Source organism: Lynx rufus, unplaced genomic scaffold (assembly GCF_022079265.1).
Source record: "Lynx rufus isolate CCGP_SWC_20201006 ecotype Redwood Valley unplaced genomic scaffold, mLynRuf1.p SCAF_4, whole genome shotgun sequence".
Classification (NCBI taxonomy): Eukaryota; Metazoa; Chordata; class Mammalia; order Carnivora; family Felidae; genus Lynx; species Lynx rufus.
The window spans coordinates 66,628,980-66,652,958 of record NW_025814856.1 but is presented as its reverse complement, the minus strand read 5'-3'; positions in this window follow the sequence as shown (position 1 = coordinate 66,652,958).

Here is a 23,979-nt window from a genome sequence, read left to right as displayed (position 1 = left end):
CAGCTGGATTCACCATCTCGAATTCACCTTTTAAGCCGTTCCCTCCAATCCCCATAGGTGGGGACCCTTCCGCTCACCCAACGCCCAGACACCGTTGCCTCTCAGAGCTTTCTGCTCTCAGAGAGGAGATCACCCCCCTCTGCGGTCTCTCTCCTGGCGCTTCCCCTCATAAAATGATCACAACGTATTTGCTACTGTCTCCTTTGCAAGGAGGTGGTTTTTACGTATCTTTGTGTTTCTTTTTTTTTAATTTTTTTTAACATTTATTGATTTTTGAGACAGAGAGAGACAGAGATGAACGGGGGAGGGGCAGAGAGAGAGGGAGACACAGAATCCGAAACAGGCTCTAGGCTCCGAGCTGTCAGCACTGAGCCCGACGCGGGGCTCGAACTCACAGACGGCGAGATCATGACCTGAGCCGAGGTCGGACGCTCAACCGACTGAGCTGCCCAGGCGCCCCATCTTTGTGTTTCTTAAGCTTCAGCCAGGGGATGGGGTAGAGGGGCTGTGGCATAACTGTTGAGGGAATTGAACGAGACTGTGAAATACATGAACTTTATTTCCTAACATTCCCTCCCTCCCCCACCGTCACTCCAGGAACACATCCTGCCTTTAGTCACCTTGTCCTGGAAAAAGGCTGGGATTCTCTGAGTCTGAAGCCCACTAACCACTCCCCTCCCCATTAATAAACGTAGGCATTGTGTTTTTTTATGTTTATTTATTTATTTATTTGAGAGAAAGAGAGGGAAACTGAGCAGCGAGGGAGGCAGAGAGAGAAAGAGACACAGAATCCGAAGCAGGCTCCAGGCTCCGAGCTGTCTGCACGGAGCCCGACGCCGGGCTCGAACTCACGAACCATGAGATCATGACCTGAACGCTTAACCGACTGAGCCACCCAGGCGCCCTACACGGACGTTGTTTTCAGTTACTTAGACTCCTTGTGCCTCAAGCTTCTCGCCAAGAAAGTGGGCACAAAATAGAAGCATCTGCTTCCTCCAGCCACTGTTTGGCATAAGGGCGATAATATATAGAAAACACTGAGGCTGGTGCTGACTCAGGGTAAATCTCACCTCTCAGTAAAGGCCAGTGCATAGGCGGGTCAATTATTACTGCTCTTAGGGAAAAGAACTTACAAGGCCAGGCTTCAGGCTTCCGTGGATTCTGCTAATTCCCGAAGAGCAACCGGTTCCGCACGGATTGTTATCTTTGACAGTTCACAGTTGCACCCTCCGGGCGGCCACCAGCCACGTGTGTCAGATATGTTCTGATCTTAAATATCTCGACGTAACCATTCCCAAGGGGCACAAGGAGCCGGTAGCCTCTCGCGTCTGAGACGAGATGTGACAAATTCTTTATCTACAGAGACACGGTATAGAAAAGTTTCCCCCTCCACACTTCCGGGATAATCAAACCTCAAGGAGAAAAAGAAAAGAAAACAAAACAAAACGAAATTAAGCTAGCTTGTTTGATTTCAGCTTGACCTTCCAAAAAAAAAAAAAAATGTTAAAAGTCGCTGTTTTTTTTTTCTTTTTTTTCTTTTTTTTTCAACTTTTTTTTTTATTTATTTTTTTGGGACAGAGAGAGACAGAGCATGAACGGGGGAGGGGCAGAGAGAGAGGGAGACACAGAATCGGAAACAGGCTCCAGGCTCTGAGCCGTCAGCCCAGAGCCCAACGCGGGGCTCGAACCCACGGACCGCGAGATCGTGACCTGGCTGAAGTCGGACGCTCAACCGACTGCGCCACCCAGGCGCCCCAAAAGTCGCTGTTTTTAATCCCGGTACAACAATAAGGCCATTCGGGTCATCTCTCCCCGTGATGGGAACCCACACAACCTAAAGCCTTTCAGAGGTGGGCACAGCCCTGTGAGCCTGGTGAGTTCAGGCATTCAACGTGCTATCTGAGATTGGTGGGAATACAAGATTCAGGGTCCTCCCCTGCCCCCCCCACTCCCGTCATACCCCCACCCCCGCTCTGGGTAATCTGATTTCTGTGTTACCAGAAGACACTTCAATTGAACACAGCAGAAATGGGAAAACCAGGGAGATTTTCCTCCTCATTTTGGGGGAGGAGGCCTGTGCTATGTTGGTTTCAACCAACACAACCGAAAAGAACAATCAGTGGCTTTCGGACTGGTTGTCCTCGAAGGCACCGCATAAAAATTGACTTCAGAATCTTTCATCAAATTTCATGTTAAAGTGTTTTTGTTTTTTTGTTTTTTTTTTTAATATCACGAAGACACAGCACGTTATGAGAGGTGAAACCCACAAAATCCCTGAAATCTCTTTGAGTTTTCTTTCTCTCTCTCCTTAAACTATGGGGCTTTTCAAAGGACAATTCCTTTTTCCAGCGTGCTGTAGCATCGGAACATAGTTTATGCTAATAGGCTGCATAAATAGGGGCGCCTGGGTGGCTCCTTCGGTTGAACAACCGACTTCAGCTCAGGTCAGGATCTCACAGTCCGTGAGCTCGAGTCCCCCGTCGGGCTCTGTGCTGACAGCTCAGAGCCTGGAGCCTGCTTCGGATTCTGTGTCTCCCTTTCTCTGCCCCTCTCCCACTCTCTAAAATAAATGAATGTTAAAAAATTAAAAAAAAAATAGGCTGCCTAAATAAATAGGACTTGCCAGACTTTTCAGAAAGCTAAGTAAGTTCCTAATACAGAGAGCTTTGTCATTTTTCTTGTTACATGTCTGCGGTCATCATGTGTGGGAGGGGGATGTAGGGGACCCCTGATGAAGTTGTCTCTGGCCTCAAGGGGCAGAAGTTACCTTCACGGCTGCAGGAAGGGTGGCGCCTATATACAGAGATTCATCCATAGGCTGTGCATCCCCTATGGAATGGGGATGCCCTTTCAGACCCCTCTCCACCTTGGAAATGTCATTGCTCCCCGCCCCAAAAAAGAAGCTGATATAATTGCTCCCATCTCAGTTGCTCAGGGACCCTGAGAGAAACAGAATGTGAAATAGAGCATCTGGGGGCGCCTGGGTGGCTCAGCTGGGGAAGAGTCCAGCTTCGGCTCAGGTCCCGATCTCGCGGTCTGGGAGTTCGAGCCCCGCGTCGGGCTCTGTGCTGACAGCTTGCTCAGAGCCTGCAGCCTGCTCGGGACTCTGTCTCCCTTTCTCTCTGTCCCTCCCCCACTCACACTCTGTCTCCGTTTCTCTCAAAAATAAATAAACATTTAAAAAAAAAAAAGAAATAGAGCATCTGCACTGAGAAAGCATCATGGGGACAGCATCCCCCTCACCGTAGAGATGTAACCAATATCTGCTAAGAAACAAAGCAGCCCCAAGACTGAAAGAGGCTTGAGAAAGCCCACATTGAGCCAGGACACGTATGCATTTGAGTGGCATTTCTGAACATGTGATGGCTGGACACCCAGCTTCAGAAATCATTTGGCGTGGCAGTTCAAGACTAAACTCCTGGATCTTCTGGGAAGACCGCGTGAGTGCACGTAACTCCAACGGTGGTTCAAGACCAAATTTCTGGATGGACTCAGAGGGGCGAGCCAGCTCCTAAACTGTGTCCTGTGCCCAGCAGTCTGGGGTCCACAGAGCCACATGCCAGCAATTGCAGAAAGAGGATGTGAGCAGTCAGGAAGAGGGCAGTGTAGACCCAAGACTTCTGAGAACAAAGCCACGTTGGACCACAGACCCCCCCCCCCACTAAGTGCACTTCTGTTGAGAGAAGGGTCCGTGCAAAGAGTGACTGGCAGCAGCCGGTAGAGAGTGAGAGGTGAGCACACCGCAGGGAGAAGGACCGATGCACAAGAGAGGGCCCCCCCCCCCCCGCCCTGGGGCCAGGAGGCGGAGCCTGTGTTGTGAGTGGGAGGGGCAGGCAGGGAGAGCCAGCTGGCAAAGCAGCCAAGAAGGTAGGAGTCGGTCACTTCTGAATTCTTTTGGTCCCAGAGAAAGTTACAGAAGAGGCCACCTATAGAAAGAAAAGGCTTGGGATGGACACTTGGCAGAAAAAAAAGGGGAGTCCAGAAAAATACCCAGATTGCGCTGGAGAATGACAGGACACCTGCACGGGTCCTGAGCCCCAGCGTCCTGATGGGGGATTTGGAGATGGAGGACACTGAGAATCCGGTCTTGCAAACCGGAAGGTGGAAATGGACGAAAGTAAATAAATGAAAGGTAAAGACTGACACCTGACAGCATCCACTTCATGCCGACTGATCGGAAAGGCCAGTAAATATCGACAGCAGCGGACGTTACTGTAACAGCCCCTCCCCGCGTCTCCATAGTTTTGGGGTGCTTGCTGCGTATTTTCATCAGGCTCTGAGCCGACGGGACGTATTTGAAGGATTTGACTGGCTGAAGCCATTATTCACTGGCAGTCTTTCTCATTGGCCCTCAAGCAGTATTTCTCTCGGTTAAATGAAATAAATTTAAAACAAAAAGCATCGTCACAATGCTTCCAGAATACTGTAATGTTTCTTATAGACTACAAGAACCACTCTCCATCCTTTGAAGGCTTTGACATCAAAACGTTATGACTTAAATTACACAGGAAGAAAATTCTCCTATCTGCCCAGTGTGCCTGATAGCAATTTTGGATGAAAAAGTGAAATACAAACAAATAATAAGCCGGATGCAGTAAGCCCTGGTGGACAATTAAGGGCAAAAACCAACCACACGTTTAAGAAAGTCCGGGATGAAAAATGACCCTATTACTTTTACATCCATGCTGTGCACCTGATGAACCAATTTTAATTAAAAACAGACACAATAATATTTTTTAAAGAATGTAATGGATTCTCAGCAACTGCAAAGTTTACAAAGACCATAGAAATGAATTTAGAAAAAGGATCGCCTATTGTCGAGGAAAGAAAGTCCAAGGGGGGGGGGAATTATTGAAGCAACATACAGGCGTGTCAGATAATTTATGCGTTTAGTACAGAATATGTCACATGCTTCCTTAAAAAGGAAATAGTCATGTGTAATTTACAGGTACAGGACAGCACCCTCAATGCTCTGAAAGTAAACGGCAGATAATACCATGTTCCTCCAAGTATTTTACGAGTCAAAGTTCCTGTTGAAACCGGTCTGTTCTGTGTGCGTCAGTGACATTGATGTTCTGTGTCTGGGCCTTTCAAGGAGGTGGGACCTCCCTCTGTCCTTTGTTCTTTGCCTTCCTCCACCCCCACCCTCCTCCCTCCCCCCACACACACTGTCCTATGCTTTTTCCAGACACATGTGATCTTTGGTGGTGACATTTAGGGTCTTGTATTCTTGCCTGTATCAGGCACACTGCCCTCTGCCTATATCCAAACTTCGGTAGTCCTTTTTTTTTCTTTTAATTTTTTTTGTACGTTTATTTATTTTTGAGAGAGAGACGAGCAGGGGAGGGGCAGAGAGAGGGAGACACCGAATCAGAAGCGGGCTCCAGGCTCCGAGCTGTCAGCACAGGGCCCCACGCGGGGCTCGAACCCACGAGCCGTGAGATCATGACCTGAGCCGAAGTCGGATGCTTAACTGACGGAGCCACCCTGGCGCCCCTGAACTGTGGTACTCATGTATGACACGTACATCTTCCACCCCTCCTCATCAACCCCTCCTCATTGCTGCATCCGAAGACAACCCTTCCATCCTTCTCTTGCTGATGGGCTCCACTCAAGTTGGCAGCGTGGAGGAGAGCTTTTCCTCACTGCTGTCCTGGATTTCATGGTAACAAGGTGCTCTGCTTTTCCTTCTCACTCTCTTCCCTCCCCGCTTGGTTGTTCTCGAGGGTTCTGACCTCCGCCCTCTGCTGCACACTGACCTCTCCTAAATGTGGGCCCAACACAGCTCTCTCTCTCCTGAGTCCTTGATCAGGATGTCCGCTTAGATACTCAGCAATGACCTCAAGTCAACCTGCCTCCCACCCCCGCTCGCCCTCCGGGTCTGTGCCTCCTGCCTTTCCGTTATTCTGTCCTCCGCGGACACGCGTGGCGCCCTTACTCGGTCCGGGATATCGGACACGGGCACCCAGAGGCCCGGGGGGAGTCAGTCCCCGAGCTCTGTCAACTCTGCCTCCTTAGAATTCACTTCGTGCCTTTAATCCCGGCTCTTATCATCCCCTACTTGGATGTAGACGATACTTTTTAAGTTGCTTAATCACTTCCAGGCCTCCTTCTTCCAGCCACAAAGCTAACTAAGTGAAAGGCAAAACTGATCTTGTCATTTTCTTAATTAAAACACCTCATTGTGCCCTGGAAAAGCTCTGCGGCGTGCACGCTGCGTACATAATGAGTTTCTCCCTGGCACGCACGACTGTTTTCCAAATATATGGAGGCGCTTGTGTGATAAGCACGTGCTGGGTGCTTGCACAGGAGCCTCAACTTTTATTCATTTGGAGCTGTTCATTATTCCGTGTATTTTAATTAACAGGCAGGAACAGCACAATCGCTTTGAGTCAGGGGACCTTCCCGAAAGGCTGTCCGCACCCTCCGTCCTGTGCAGCCTCACCTCTTGGGGCATCTGCCCCCACACCCTCCGTCCCAAACCGCCAGCACTTCCCCACATCTGACTCCTTCTCGAGGTGGATGCAAGTGGCCTATCTCAAACATCCTGCCTACTTCTTTCTTCTCGATTTATATGTCAGAGTCAACGGCAGGGCGGAGATCCCTTCATCCAAGCCCCGTGTGAGCAGAGCAGACCAGTCGTGGCGACCCTGTGCCCCTAAGCCCGGCCGGGCCCCTTCCTGGGCTCCAGCCCCTGTAGCGTAAATGAGAGCGGAGGGGAATTCTTGACAGGGTGGGAGGGTCTGATGCACACCTTCTGGAAAAAAATGGCAATGCCTCTCAAGGAGGAACATCTTCAGTTTCCCCGGTTTCCTGCTCCTTTCTTTCCGGAAGGCAGCCGGTATGACTCCTTTGCAGCAGCTGAAAAGGAACCACAAGGAAACCAAATTCTCCAGCCTCAGGGACTCTCCCACCCAGAGTTCAGAGACCGTCTGCCGCGAACTTGGATTACCGAAGACCGTTATTATTCGGGGTTGGTGTAACTTATGTCCAAATAAACCCCGACAGATGCACTTCTCATGCCAGCTCACCTGTGCCTGTGCCAGAAATACTGATCCTGCTCACACTCCCCTGGCTGGATCGGTCCCATTGCTCAACCTTCTGCCAGGTCGGCCCAACTCTCCAAAGCCGGGGTCATGCATCACGGCCATTACCACAGGGTGCTGTGGAAGTCTGTTCGGTGGTCCACCAGCTGCGAGGGCCACAGTGTCCATCAACTCTGGCGTTTATAGCTCATATGCATCAAATTCCTTGCAGTCAAGACATGAGACCCAGGCACAGGACCTCTTGACTGAGAGCGCCCAACTCTGGCTCGCCCACACCACTGCCCACCGCACAGAAAGGAGTCCCCGAGGGGCACCTGGGTGGCTCAGTCGGTTAAGCGTCCGACTCTTGATGTTGGCTCAGGTCATGATCCCGCGGTTCGGGAGTTCGAGCTCCGTGTCGGGCTCTGCGCTGGCAGGGCAGAGCCTGCTTGGGATTCTCTCTCTCCCTCTCTCTGCCCCTCCCCCACTCACACGCTCTCTCATTCTCAAAATGAATGAATAAACTCTAAAAAAAAATTGGGGGCGCCTGGGTGGCTCGGTGGGTCAAGGGTCCAACTTCGGCTCAGGTCATGATCTCACGGTTTGTGGGTTCGAGCCCCGCGTCGGGTTCCGTGCTGACAGCTCGGGGCCTGGAGCCTGCTTCGGATTCTGGGTCTCCGTCTCCCTCTGCTCCTCCCCTGCCTCTCAAACAATAAATAGAAAGAAGAAAGAAAGAAAGAAAGAAAGAAAGAAAGAAAGAAAGAATCCCTCAGAGGAAGGGGGGCGAGCCTGCTCAGACCCCAGGCTCCTCTTCTATACCACGTGTGCAAACCAGGAAACCCAGAATTCCTTGCCAAACCGGTGCTGAGCCCAGTTCCACGGATTCCACCTGCTTCCCACCCAGGTTCACACTTCTGACAGCTGACAGTTCAACAGGTGTGTGCACCCAGCCAGGGCAGGGAGGGGGGCCCGGAGGGCTTGTCCAGAGGAGGTTCAGCACAAGGCTGGAACGTGTCGCCTGGAAAGACGGTGTGAGGCCAGGGGCCTTGCAGAGAGAGACGGAGCAGAGACAGAAAGACAAGAAGGACCTTGCTGCACCCCCTCCCCCCGCCCCGTCAGCCTGGGCTTCTGAGTCGCCACATGCTCATCAGGGAAGCCAGGTGCAAAGTGTTTTATGAAGCAGTATGTAGCGTAATTCGCAGCACCGTGTGCACGGCGTGCACCCTCATGCTGCCCATCAACAGCGGGGTGCAGGGGGGTAGTGCATCCTTGAAATTGTGAACCACTTAATGCATAAAATTTGACTATTGAATAAGTGAATGCATGCCTGGATAAAAAGATGCAAATATCAAATAATGTCTTACTAATTCAGCAAATACTTACTAAGTGCCTAAGTGTGTGTGTGTGTGTGCATGTGTGAGCTCGTGTGTGTGTGTGTGTGTGTGTGTGCGTGTGTGCCTGTGGCTGGTGGGTAACCAGGATCACAAGCCTTGCATCCCAGCCTCGGCACCTACAGTGGTGAAGTCAGATATTGAACATGATCTCCAGAATAAGATCATTAATTACAAGGTGGGCTAGCGGCGATAGAGGGAAAGGAAATGGGGACTCTCACAGGAACTGGGGCAGGAGGAGGGGACAGCATCACAGGGATGTGTGACAGGGCCCGTGGAGCCTCTGCAGAGGGACCCTGGGCAGCAGAAAGCAGAGGTGAGGCCGGAGAAGGAGGAGAGGGCAGCTCCCGAGAGAGTCCCTGCTGCTGCCCACGTGGAGGTGCGGGGCAATGGGGGACCTGGGAGCTTTTCTTTTATTATTGTTTTGCTAATGTTTATTTTTGAGAGAGGGAGGGAGGGCCAGAGAGAGAGAGAGAATCCAAAATAGGCTCCACGCAGTCAGCACAAAGCCCGGCATGGGGCTTGAACTCACAAACCTTGAGATCATGACTTGAGCCAAAGTGGGATGGTCAATCAATTGAACCCCCCAGGAGCCCCAAGCCCCTGATGCTTTTAAGTGGTTGATAATTATTCCCCCTAAAAATACCCCCCCCAGGGTCCCACTCAGTCAAGCTTAGAACGATGCAATCATAATAGTTGAGCTTAAAAATGGTACAATCATAATAGTTGTAGGGGAAAAAGACAGAAAACCAACAGTAGAACAAAATTTTGAAAGGATATTTGAAACAAAAAAGATCGGATTATTAAAAAACAAAAAAAACAAAAAACAAAAAAAAAAAACAAAAAACAAATGTGAGTCAGCTGTTCAAGGCACCCAGGCTAACCAACCCAAGGACATCTGGGCTGACCCTGTGACATCTGAGCTAACCCGAGGATGGGGCATCCTGAACAGTGGCCCCTGGAACCCTGCAGATGCCCTACACACCAGCGGAGCCCTCCCCTGGGCCAGACCCGCCCCAAAGAGAGAGATGGCCAGGACCATGAGTGTGGGGTCCAAGGGGGCAGCAGAAATGGGGATCTCACTTGCACCGCACGCAGTCAGAGGAAGGAGAGAAGAGGAAAACAGGAATGTAAAAGAATGTGCACTCAGCCCTACCCTGGCATGCACCTCCGGGACACAGGCTCCTTTACATAGTACGTTCTCCTGACCTTGGCAACCAAGTGCATCTCCCTGCAGTCCTGCCCCCGCCCACGTGTGTCGCACGGGGGAACACCCGCTTCTCCACGTCCCCGCCTCCCACCACCGTGCACACTGTGCTGAAACACTGCAGTAGCCACGCCACTCATCAACGCCTCCATGAACTAACACGAGGAGACCATCAGAGGCCCCCGATGTCAAGGACACCGGCATGAAAGAGATGTCCCAAGAGAACAGCTAGCTCTCCGCGGAGGAAAGCGATACCCCCGAGCTGTGTGCTTCGTCCTTGCAGCTGAGATCATAGGGACTCTTGGTAATGAAAACCTGTGGCTCCTAAGTGTCAGCACAAGCTAGTGGGGACAATGACTGGTACAGTGCAGAGGCGTGAGGATCCAGGGGTCTGATGCTGAGGACCTGTAGCAGAAGCAGGATTCAGAGTGAGAAGGAGCAGGACAGAGGGAGAGACGGAGAGAGAAGATGGCGGGGGGGGGTGAGGGGGGGAGGGAGAGGATGAGAAAATTCAGGCACAACATAAAACTAGGAGATTCAAGATCATTTTCAAGGGAGTTCAAGAGAGAAGGGAACAGCCAAATGGAAGGACATTAGAACAGAAATGGAGGTTTGGAGAAATGACAGGTGTTAAGGCAAATGGGAAGGCGTTTCGTGGGGGCTGTTTCATTGTCTCCCATCACTCAGCAGGAAACCTGGGCTGGGGGGCTGTTGCTGGCCCAGTTCCTCCTCTGCGACTCAGGCTCCTTCCCTCCCTGGGCCCCATCAGTGCAGAGCCCGACATGGGGCTTGAACTCTCAGACCTTAGTGTCTGACCTGTTTCTCTTCTGGGCCCTTTCCGTCTTCTTACTTCCAGCAAGGAGAAAGACAGAGAGACACTGGCACGGATCAGCTTCTCTGACTCTGACCTTTAGAAGCCCTCCCTTCCAGGGGCTCGGCCCAAGTGGCAAACAGCCTGTGTTCTGGAGTCCTGCCCCCTGGGGTCCGGATACTTTCTGGGTAGTAGGTACTCAGGGGTAGGAAAGCAACTTCCTGACTTACTGCTCCCTATCGCTTAACCACTCAAGGGATCTTGTAAAGCGACCTAATCTCATAGACTTGGCCATTCACAGATGCACAGGGGATGGTCTCCCCCATGAATGTTCCCCGTTAGTATTTACATGTAGGATTCTAAGTCTAATTACGTTACACGAGAAAGCAGTTGCTGTTTACATAATCACTATATGATATATCTCAGATTTTGTGATTGACATACAGACAAAGCAGAGAAGACATCATTATAAGTATAGAATGACATATTTGAAACCGTAGCGATCCAAAAATAAATAACCGTATTGGGACCAAATCAGCAGAAAGAAGAGGTAGGCAGAAGCAGGGGATGATAGTGACTTTGTGTCCCATGCCAGGGAGTCAAATATGCGGAAAATCAGCATATGGAAAATAAAGAAGCACGAAACTCATTGTTTAAAATTACCATGTCTGGAGAGTGAAACTTTCGTCGGTAAGAGAAGATTTTTTTTTCCCTTTTTATCCCCTCTGAGTCATTCAATTATACTTTAATCGGAAGCATATGGTAGTTTTATGGGGCGCCTGGGTGGCTCAGTCGGTTAAGCGTCCGACTTCAGCTCAGGTCACGATCTCACGGTTCATGGGTTCGAGCCCCACATCGGGCTCTGTGCTGACAGCTCAGAGCCTGGAGCCTGTTTCAGATTCTGTGTGTCCCTCTCTCTCTGCCCCTCCCCCACTCGCGCTCTGTCGCCCTCTGTCTCAAAAATAAATAAACATTAGGGGCGCCTGGGTGGCTCAGTCGGTTGGGTGACCAACTTCGGCTCAGGTCACGATCTCGCATTCCGTGAGTTCGAGCTCCATGTCGGGCTCTGGGCTGATGGCTCAGAGCCTGGAGCCTGCTTCCGGTTCTGTGTCTCCCTCTCTCTGCCCCTCCCCCGTTCATGCTCTGTCTCTCTCTGCCTCAAAATAAATAAATGTTAAAAAAAAATAAATAAATAAATAAACATTAGAAGAAATTAAAAAAAATAAAAATTGAAAAATTAAAAAAGAAGCATATGGTAGTTTTATGATCTATATAACAATGTTAAAAAAGAAGATTGTTGCAGAATATTCAAAAGAAAAGGTGGTTCTGAAGTTGTGTGGCCCGTGATATAGGGACTCAGGAAGGAAGCAGGGAGACCAGGGTCATGGCCATTGAGAAGACCCCGTGAGAAATCCCGTGGAGAAACAAGAGAGCTGAGGGAAAGTGGGTCTCTGGAGTCTATGTTGCCATGGTGTGTGGAAAGCATGGATGTGGAGACAGAAGAGGTAGCACTTGAACTTGTCCCATCACTGGGTAGGGTGGGGTGGTCTTATAGGTTTAGAAGGGACAGGAGATGAACAATCATGAACATGAAGGACAAAAGATCTACCTCATGACCATCTGGGTGCACAGGAAATGGCTTCAGGCTGTATCAGTGTTGGTGGCCCTGTGTGGCTGTCACCTGGCTTCCTGGACTCACCCAAGCGTTTGAGATAGACATCCAGGGGATCTAAAACCTTGCCGTGGCATCCGGCTACGTAGGTCAAAGATGCGGATTTGCATGTGCACCGGTTACCCCATCGCTCAGGCTCGCAGCTGAAAAGCGGAACAGCTACCAAAACCCCAGATTCCCCACACGTGGTCCTGAGTTTTTCCTCAAAGTGTCCCGTACAATCAAAGCTTGAATTTTCCAAGCCTAATTGTCACCTTGCTTTGTTTGCACACATTTAACATGATTTAAAAAAAAAATGGATAATGTGGCAAAGATGATCATTGCTCTGAAGTGATAAATAACTTTTCAGAAACAGAAAACGTCAACGAGGAAAAATTACACCGGCGCTAACTGGATCTTAAATAAAAAGAGATAGTCTACATATAGAACCTTCAAAGACCCCTTAAATCTTCAGATCCACACTGTCCTAATGTATATATTTAAATAAATTAGCATAAGCATAAGCCTCAAAGACACTCTTCTACAGTATGCTTTATTTATTCCCAATTTAGTGCTGAAAAAGTCTCTGTTGGAAGCCCAGGCACTGAGGGAAACAGAATGCTGCTTATTCAAAAGCCATTCGAATCACCTACTGTAGGAATGCTATTATGTAAGATATATTGTTCTGGCCGCAGTGTTGCAGCATGAAGTTAATGCTGGAGAAGTAGGTTTTGATAAAGCAGGAGGTAATTTGTAGTTACTTAGATGTGTGTTACACTCCTTTGAATCACCTCTTCTCCCATATTGGAAATGCAATCTTTGGAGAACTTGGGAAGACATTGGATTTGTATTAAGGGTGTAAACAAACCTCAGGTAAGCCTCGTAACCCCCACAAGTGCCTAAGTGCTATTGTGTATCGGAAAGGTGGAGACACTCAAGATAAATGGACATAAAGGGCAAAAGGGTGGTGTACTTGTCTACCAAGTGAGGCACTCGAGAAGAAAACGGGAAGGCAGGACATAAAAAAAAAAAAAATCAAGCTAGAAGCAGACGAATTCCATCTTGATTAGAACACGGTTCAGCTCGGTAGTTTCGAAAAGCTTTGGAGGACGCCGGGGTAGCTTTTCCAGCCGTTTGATGTCTTGTAGACAATATGATAGAATTAATTTCAAACATAAATACCTCCCAAAATGTATTTCTCTCTCCTCTTAAGGTCGACTGACCGGTCTGGCCTTTGTTCCCCGCTCCTGCTACTGGATTGATTCAAGGCTAATGCTGATTGACAGAGGTGGCTGCAGACACTGTGGGCAAGCTTCCCAGCGGGGAGCTACACGTTTTATTCAGAGTCTGTAACTTACAGAGAACTGAAGGAGGCCGCCTCCAGGAGTCAATCATTTTGGGCAGACACATTTCCAAGATGTTTCCATTCCCAATGACCCTTTTGGCCACGCCATCGTGTGTGCGTATATACCCCAGATACGTTTTTTTTTCCCAAATGTGCTCATTTAAATGGTTAATTTCGGTGACCAGTGCGTATAAGATACAATCTAATTGTAGCCATAGGAAAGCCTACAGTCTTTCAATAGCATTCATCGGTCTTCACAAAAGCAGGAAAAGTAAAGCAAAAAGACAGAGTTTGAAGCAAGAGTGAGCTTACCCAATGACCTCTCCTTTCATCAGATGTGTTTTTTGGGTTCTCCATTCTAAACTCACTATTACTGGATGACAGGGCAGTACTCATGGGCCCACTGTCTTACATTATTGTTTTCATCATCTAGAGATTCGGGAAGCAAAAATGCATCCGAGTTGCCTGGTTGCTTATATTTTGCCGTCATCTCTGTTCTATAATGGTGATCATTTAAAGTCAAGTTTTTCACTCTATCCCTAAACACAACTGCTGTTACTTTAAACGGTACATTTACATATGAAAGATCCAAGAGCCAGGAAGGAGAAAGCCATTGGTATAGTCCAGTTAAAAAGGGGAAAAAAACTGTGGAAGACCCAAAAATATACATTAAAAATATTCTCAGGGCACCTGGGTGGCTCCTTTGGTTAAGCGACCCACTCTTGGTTGGCTCAGGTCATGATCTCATGGTTCATGGGTTCGAGCCCCGTGTCCAGCATTGCAATGACAGCACAGAGCCTGCTTGGGATTCTCTGTCTCCCTCTCTCCTGCCTCTCTCTCTCTCTCTCAAGAATAAATAAACATTTAAAAAAAATCACATACAAATTGTATGTTCTAGGGGAAAAAAAAAATAAAAAAAAAAAAAAACACCTTTCCAATTGCTCTGGAAATATGGAATCTACCGGAGGGAATGCAGACAGTGGCGTCATGAACAAAACCATTTCCTTTACCTCTGGACAAGGGAAGGTTGAGGGAAGAAATGAAGTACAGAAGGAAGACGAGGAAAAACCATGGTATAAATGCTCAAAAATACAAGCACTTAAAGGGCAAGTACCCATGTTTATGGAACACCCAATGGGCCCCTGTAGTCTGATGTCAGAATAGTTCCTGGTTAGGTTTACTTCCCTCCCCTAGGCTGTTGAGAATGTTCTCCACCTCTCTTCCCTGTCTTTGCGGCTGAAGATACTCTTGCTTCCTAGGCCCTCCTCTCTCCCAGTTCAAATTCTCGGATGCCCGATTGGAGTCTGTGCAGCCCCAACCCGCAGGGAGGGAGGATACTGTCTCAGATCAGCTGGGGTGGGACCCTGGGTGTTGGAACACGGCGGGGATAAGGAGGGGGAGAGATAGATCCGTTATCTGGGATTGCTTCCATGCATCCGGAGAGCTTTACCTGTGGCCATGCAAGGTCATTCGGGGAATGAGAAGAGCAGGGGCCAGGCCTGGTTCACAGGGTGAAAAGGTGAGGGGTGAGATCCACAGAAAAGAAATCTGTGTTTTCCGGTTAACAAAAAGCCTGCACAGCCCAGGAGACCCGATGCTCTCCTAAGACACTGTGAGCATTGTCCATGTCATTTCTGACTATTTTCACTTCACACAGATAATGCAGTGACCCCCGATCACTGCACACTGCTGGCACCAAAGAAGATGTATTACGATCATTAAGTTCTAGTTGTTAATCCCCAGACACAAATGCATGTATAGTTGAACCACACTAAAGTACACTGGGAACGGCAAAGGCTGAGAAAGAAATAATGGCTTACTGTTTCTAATTTAACTTGGATAATTGTATTTTGGTTACATTATGATAATCCAATCAGTGTTTTACAAATGCCCTTTGGAAATGACATTTTTAAGCCTTCTTACATCCGTTTAACGGGGAGGTACATCAGGAATTATTTTAATTATGGGTACCTTCTCCAGCCCTTTGCCATGACTCTACAGCAGAGGTAAAAACTCGTGGCTCTCATGAGTCTTGTTTGGTCTTCAGCTTTGTTCAATGACAAAATACTGTCAGGTCTGTGTTCTGCTCTGTCTTTAATGCTGTCAAAGCAGATGAATGGCACATTGCGGATCTCAAATAGCGCCTGCAGCCTCATCACGCGTCCTAAGTTATCAAGGCTGTGTGTGTTTGTGTGTGTGTGTGTGTGTGTGTGTGTGTGTGTGTGTGTAATCAGTATCTTTATCTATACAACCGCAAGGGAATGACAGTTGAGACCCAACTTATATCTAAAGAAGAAAGCAAGAAAACAGAAGCAGATTTTCTGTATGAGAGCTAGACTCTCTTGATCACGCCCCATTGGTTTTGCCAGCACAAGAACACTCCATATGCCGTGCCCTGAGAAGCCATTCTGTGGGAGGCCGGACCCCGGTGCCAGGCTGAGACCGGGTCGAGCAACGGCTCCCTGTTGACTCAGCCAACCCGGTGGTTCCCCCTCCCATTCCCCCACTTGCAAAGGCATACGAAAGCCTTGTCAAGGCTGAGAAATCTAATTCCTGAAGCCTGTGGTCTGTGGGTGTTGGCAGTAATGTTACCCCCCTTTCTACCCCGGGTCAAAGAGAAACAAACATGGGAACTGTGTTTTGCTAGCAATCTATCACCAAGGTCTTGTTGTGACCCGTTTAGAAAGTTCACAAGGTACACAGAACTAGATGTTTTGGCTGGCAGCGATCATGTGAAACCTGTTTATTCTTAGAATGACCTGATCCATAAGAGTCTTGATATAAAAGATTGTATACAGCAACAATAAAGCCGTCACTTGGGCCATCAGCCCAGGGGACCCTCCTGTTCCCAAACTGGCTTCTCTTCTCTTTTTTTTTCTTACATTCCCCTACCCTCAGGACCCTGATCTTGGTGTTTGTTGCACCGGTCGCAACACCATTCCCAGTGGCCTTTGACAAAGCTGGACTCTGACGGGCAGACGGATGTGTTTCCAGAAGGACACAGGAGCTCCCGGGAGGGAAGGACTCTTCCCCACGGAGGCGAGTCCTCTCAGATGGATCTACAATGGATCCGCCAAGAGTCATTGTCAGGAAAGGACTACATAGGAGAGTCACCATGGAGGAAGGTAGAGTAGATTGATGACCAGGACCAACAAGGGGGCCCTCAACGTGCGGCCCCCAGACCTGGGTGATTACCAGGCTGGTTGACTTCAAGTTTACAGGGTAAAGAATGCAATATCCTCCCTGCCTTACTCCCCCCACCTCTCTCTCACACATACACACACACACCCCTCATATTGGAAAGGTAAGTTAAGTAATCATGTTCACTAAAAGCTCATTCTGTTCATATTAACAATCACGAGGGACTAGAAGGCTGTGCGTATGTTACAGATAATAAATCTGTCAGCTGATCTCTGATCACAGGTACTTTAGTCAAATCACATTCAGGCTAATGTAATTTCATGCCAGTTCACGTTATTTCCAGTTGTCAAATTTAGGTTATTGTGATTTCTATTGTTTGGTGTGAGATTTTTGATTCCCTAAAATTAGTCGCAAAAAAAAAAAAAGGTTCACGAACGTGAAAAATTAGTGATGGAAACAGTAAGTCAATTTTTACAGGTCCAAGTAATTGTGACAAACAAGGCATTCCTTCGGGGTCATGCCATTCGAGCAGAATTAAAGACGATACTGTGATTTGGAAATATATGGGTGTATAACTGAAAATTGGACTTTATTAGACCAGCAATCCATTTGCCTATCAACTTGAGTGCAAAACTTTTTAAGAAACTGCTTTGCTATTAGGCAAAAGAATAACTTTTTTAAATAATTTTTTTTAAATTAGAGACAGAGTGTGAGCAGGGCAGAGGGGCAGAGGGAGAAAGAGAGAGAGAGAGAGAGAGAGAGAGAGAGAGAGAATCTTAAGCAGGCTCCACGATCTCACGACCCTGGGATCATAACCTGAGCCATAATCAAGGGTGACATGTTGAACCGAAGGAGCCACCCGGGCGTCCCAATGTTTTGGGGTTTCTTTAAATTGATTTTTAAATTGTATTTCCAGTATAGTTAACATACAGTGTTATATTAGTTTATGTCCACAGTATCGTGATTCCACATTTCCATGCAAGACCCGGCACCCATCACAACAAGTGCCCTCGTTAACCCCCATCTCTTATTCCACCCATCAGCCCACCCACCTCTCTTCTGGTACCCTCAGGGTGTTCTCTCTAGTTAAGATTCTGTTTCTTGGTTTCACACGTTCGCTCTCTCTCTTTTCCCATTGCTGGTTTTTTTGTTTATTAAATTCCACATATGGGTGAAATCATACGATGTCTTTCCCTATTTCACTTAGCCTTATACTCTCTAGCGCCATCCATCTTGCAATGGCAAGATTTCATCCTTTTTTATGGATAAGAAAATATGTATCTCTATCTATCTATCTATCTATCTATCTACTTATCTATCTTCTTTATCTATTCATCTATCAATTATCGATCGAGACTTGGGCTGCTTCCATTGTTTGGGTGCATGGATCCCTTTGAATTGCTATGATGGCCTCTTTGGGTAAATATCAAGTACTGTGATTACTGGATTGGAGGGTAGTTCTATTTTAGCTTTTTGAGGAATGTCCATACTCTTTTCAGCGTGGCTGCACCAGTCTGCATTCCCACCAACCGTGCCCGAGGGTTCTTTTATCGCCACATCTTCGCCAACACCAGTTGTTGTCTGGTGTTGTTGATTTTAGCCATTCTGACAGGTGTGGGGTGACAGTTCATGGTGGTTTTCATTTGCATTTCCCTGATGATGAGTGATGTTGAACGTCTTTTCATGTGTCTGTTGGCCCTCTGTGTGTCTTCTTTGGATAAATGTCTGTTCGTGGCCCCTGCACATTTTTTTAATTTGGAAAAAAACATTAAATGGTAATTGCTGAAAACATGGCTGCCAAATTAGACCAGTGTGAAAGTTTTCGGGGGCAAGAAATCATACAAATTTAGAAGCATCGTACGTGTTGATTGTTTCCCAAGTACATTTAGATCCTCGGTGAGCTTTGTAGAGGCCGGAACTGGAAGTCTTTGATATTGCTTTAGGGGTGAGATATGAAGAGTATGCTGAAATCCAGACTGGATCGCATAATAAAAATATACAGATCTTGTCCCTTCACCAAACACTCACAATGAAGGTCCAGTCATGTTTCTAAGTTAAAGCAAACTGTCTAATTATGCTAATAATATTTTTATTTCATATCTTAACTGAATTGTTCAACTAAGCAAACACCTATGTTATGTCACCAAATTGGAGAGACGGGCTTCCGCTGTATTTCGTTCGGCGGTCCTGGGAAATGTTTTCTTAATGAATGACCCTGTTGTACATTGATTAAGCAAGTGACGCCCCATCTGCGAGAATGATTACTGTCACATAAGCACATCAAAAGTCGTACAGTCAGATAAAACAATGGGTGTGTGGGGTACATGTCAATTTCAGCAGGTATGACATGCGCCAACGCTACGTTATCTGTAAATTTTTGAAAACCCATGAGAGAGAACAATTCATGCTGAGGGAAAACCAGTGCTTCAGAGGAACGCATGCCCAGAAGAATCCATGCGACAGGCAAACTCATACTGCTAGCAAGTCCCTGCCATACGATAAATGCACAATACAGGTGAGCATCTACAATAGGGAGCCACGCCCCTCGTGAAGTCGTGCTCCGGGAGAACCTGTGGAGGAGAAAAGGACATCGCAAGAAAAAATATGCCACAGGGCAGTGCCTGCTTAAGAAGCCCTGCGATCGGGGTGCTTGGGTGGCTCAGCAGGTTAAGTGCCCAACTCTTGATTTTGGCTCAAGTCCTGATCTCATAGTTTGTGGGATTGAGCCCCACACTGAGTTCTGTGCTGATGGTGTGGAGCCTGCTTGAGATTCTCTCTCTCCCTCTCTCTCTGCCCCTCCCACTCATGCTCTCCCTCTTTCTCATTGCCCCAGAATAATAAACTTAGGGGCACCTGGGTGGTCGTTTGAGAATCCAACTTCTGCTCAGGTCATGATCTCGGGATTCGTGAGTTCAAGGCCCACCTCGGACCTGCTTCTGTCAGGGCCGAGCCTGCTTTGGATCCTCTGTCCCCCGACCTCTCTGCCCCTCCACGACTTGTGCTTTCTCTCTATCAAAAGTAAACATTAAAATTGTTTTTAAATAATAAATAAATAAGTTAAAAAAAAGAAAGAAGCCCTCTGATCTTTCTCTCCACGTTAAAAAATGTGATTCGCACTACAGGAGAAAGCATGTTTGGGGCGCCTGGGTGGCTCAGTCGGTTGAGCGTCTGACTTCCCCTCAGGTCATGATCTCGCGGTTCATGAGTTCGAGCCCCGCATCGGGCTCTGTGCTGACAGCTCGGAGCCTGGAGCCTGCTTTGGATTCTGTGTCTCCCTCTCTTTCTGTCCCTAACCCACTTGCATTTTGTCTCTGTCTGTCTCAAAAATAAATAAACATGAAACAAAATTAAAAATTTAAACAGGAGAAAGCATTTTTTTTTAATTTAAAGATTACTCTATGAGCCCGGAAATAGACTTGACTATTAGGGGCATTGTGACACATGCTGACTGAGAGCCCGCTGTCATGGCAGTGACCTCAACTGTTGATAACTGTGACCATAGTAATAAAAGGGTAACTTTTACAGTACTTATAAGCAGCCTGGAAATATTGTGAGTACTTTATATGAGTCCACTGATGTAACCTCTAATGTAGACACTATCATCACCCCCATTTTACAGGTGAGAAAACTGAGGCCACTTAACCAACTGAGCCACCCAGGCATCCCATAAATATCACAATTTTTTTTAATGTAAAAAGATCACAGGGTTTCTTAAGAAGACTGAAGATAATGGTCGATATCTTATTGCCAAACACAGCGCAGTCTCCTAGCACTTCATGATTTCCTTCTTTCATTAGAACAGCAACAACAAAAAAAATTCAACAACAGATGATTAGCCATTGGAACAAAACGAGACCCCAAACTAAATGTCCACGGGCCACACAGAAGTAAAAAGATGCTTCCCAAAGTAAAATCTAACCTAAGAGTGGGTCAAAAATCCATCCACCACCTTTCCAAAGCAAACGTCCTAGCACTCCGCACTACAGCTCTTGTCTCGCAACTCCATTTCCAACGAGGCTAAAACAAACCCCACTGAGAGGACACGGTAAACATCCGAGAGGACCTGATGGAACCATCAGACCCTTGCTGTGTTCTTCCCCACTGATCCAGTGCCCCAGGACTTTGTTTTAATTATATTAAATGCTGTGATACCTCTGTCTTGTTTTTTTTTCTCTTTGTATGTAACCAAAAGCAGTACTCTGGGTGGTCGATGTAGCCTGGCACATGTCTGAGTGAAAATCCCACCACATTTGGCCCCATGGCCGTACCATGGCCAGCGTTTCATTTCTCCGCATAGCTACACCCTTCTGTAAATGCACGGAGGGGGAGGAGAATGGGAGTTTGGTGCGGTCTGTCCACCACACCTACCTGTACCCCCTGAAATAAGAACACGTTTTAGGAAAAACAGCTCAGCATGTGAGTATACTCCAGGGTGACACTAAGAAAGTCCACTTTTCGGTGAAGATCGACTGTGGGATCGACTGGGGAATCCCACAGGGGCTAACCATGCATCAAACTCTCTGGCCCAGATGCCGTGTGGCGGCTACAGACATAAAGCAGGCTACAAACTGGGACCCTCTGGAACAGAATTGCCGATTCAATGCCCCAGGCCTCTCCAAATGGAGAACAGATGCATAATTGGCTACTTCGGGTCAAGTTATCCTTAGGATTCTTATAATAATCTAGGGGCCCACGAAAACAAACATGGATATTTCAATAAATGAAGAACATGAAGTTGCAAGCAACGAATTAAAATGTTTGGAAAGGATGTGGCTTATTGATGACCTAAGGTAACCCAGCTTGTTCATAGATCAATTCATATGTATACACGGATAGTAACAGTGGGCTAGACCCTGCATGTACGAGCAACCAAGTTTATTGTTCACATCGCCTTCCGATTCCAATTCAGTGATGTCATGTGGGCACTTGGAATCAGTCATGAAATCTGCAAATGCTTCAAAACAGAACTTGTCCCCCCAGAGGAACCAGTCATTCAACATTTTACCAGCTCACTGGAAAAATCCAACTCTTTGTTTCTCCGTCTCTGTATAGCCCTCACTATCACGTACACACACACACACACACACACACACACATAAGTAGGTTCTCTGTCTTTTCCAACCTGCAAGAATCAGCCTCCATGACTGGGAGGCTTAGCTAATCGGATTATTGGGTCAATATTAACCATGGATTTTAGCATCTTTCATAGATACCCACAAGGTTAGTCTGAAATTTGCCTTGCCATTGTAAATTCCCACTATGTTTGGGGTTACCCCCCAAGACACAAAGTTTTCTCACCACACCTTTGCTTCCAGAACATGTTTCTGACAACGCACGTCACACCTCTCCTTTCTCCAGAACCTTCTTGCGCTAAGTCTCCGTTAGCTTGTCAGGGCTCTGAGAAACCTCCAGCCTTGTCAGGATGATTGCCCTTTCTCCTGGTCAGCTGGGGACCGAAGGGGAGCCCCCAAGACAGCAATTGCTCTGGCTGGGGAGCACCATCGCCACATCCCATGAAGGGAATCCATCCTGGATATCCGTGACACTCAGATCCAATGCAAAGCCATCGTGCCATTTGGAGTGATCTGATTTAGATTAGTGGCATCATTACCCAGAAACAAGTTCCACAGCCTAGCACATGCCAAACTTCCCCTGGTTATAAGGAAGTAAGGTTTCCCAACCTTAGGTTAAGTTTTCTCTCCTGACCACACCATCTAGCACTGAAGCCCCTACATGGTGTTTCAGAGGTGAAATTGAACTGTTACAAACGTAACTGTCACCCCTCTCTACCCTTCACTGAGTGACTGCACCTAAACCTGGAGCACACCCTCCTCGAATAATTAAGAAGTAGCCTTAATAGGATGTGACCGAGGGGTTTATCTTATTGTCACCATTCCTCGTCAATCAACAGTCAGTACCTCTCTGTTCATCTGTGACGCGTCCAAAGCATTGTGTGGAGCAACGCCGCATTTACGCAGGATCTGCTGTCTGCCCTCACGGTCTGATCAGGGGCAGAAGCTGAATTCACAAAACAGGACACAGAATGATGTGTCTTCCAGCGGGCTGTAGTTCAGGGTCGGCATTTTTGTTCCTTTGGTGTGTCCTACTATGTCCATCCCTTTGTATTCCTATGGGTCTCGGTGGACGATGTTTCGGATCACAGGTATTTCGGAGTTACTTTGACCACCCCCCCCCCGCCCCCTGCCAATGGCCCGTAAAAGTATGTAATCCCCACCTGTTTACTCCTAGAAACACAAGCGTGTATTTTTTTTAATCAAGAGCTAAGCACCCACCGCAGAGATCCGCAGAAGAAAAGCTCATTGTGGAATTTACAGGTTTCCAGAGCATTACGCCTTCGTGGACACGTGTGGTTTCCCCTTGCTGAAGCTCGCTCCTCCCCCCTCTGCACCCGCCTCCTCCTTCCCCCACAAAGGAGCCCCCCAACACTGATGACTTCTGTTTCCTTCTGAGTCCTACTCAGGATTTGTCCCTTCATTGTTTTGCCCCCATTTTCCATCTGTATTTCTTAGATTGCAAGCCTTCGTAAGACAGAGAACACGGATGGCTTCTCGGCCTTGTGTGTCCCATCCCTGCCACTCTGCCTGGCCCAGAGAAGACGCTCAATAAACAGTAATGCAACAAATTCACCAATTAACCATGCTTTGTCCTTAGGCTCACAGTTTCTTTAAAAGCGACTCTGCTAACATTCATCATTGAGATTATTAGGAATTAAGAGCTGTTACCTATTCAACGGGAAATATGAAATGAGCCTTGTACAGACTGACTGGCTGTGGAAAAGTGAGGCACGAGACTGAAAATCCGGTCTCATTCTGATCTCCATTAAATCCCTGGTGGCCTTGATCCACTCTTCTGACTTCTCCAAACTTCAGCATTCTTATTGTAAAATAGAGATGTTCTGGGGCACCTGGATGGCTCAACCAGTCAAGCGTCCCGCTCTTGGTTTTGGCTCAGGTCATGATCTCACAGTTCATGGGATTGAGACCCATGCGAGACTCTGCACTGAAAGTGTGGAGCCTACTTGGGATTCTCTCTCTGCCCCTCCCTGGCTCTCTCTCTCTCTCTCTCTCTGTCAAAAATAACTATATTTTTTGTTTCTTTCTTAATTTTTTTAACATTTATTCATTTCTGAGAAATTGAGAGAGAGAGAGAGAGAGAGAGAGATGCAGTTGGGGAAGGACAGAGAGAGAGGGAGACACAGAATCCAAAGCAGGCTCCAGCTCCGAGCTGTCAGCACAGAGCCCGATGCGGGGCTCGAAGCCACAAACCGTGAGATCATGACCTAAGCTGAAGTTGGACGTTTGACCGACTGAGCCACCCCGGCGCCCCTCAAAACTAAACAAACAGTTTTAAAAATATATAGATGTTCAACAAGATGCTTGCCTAGCCC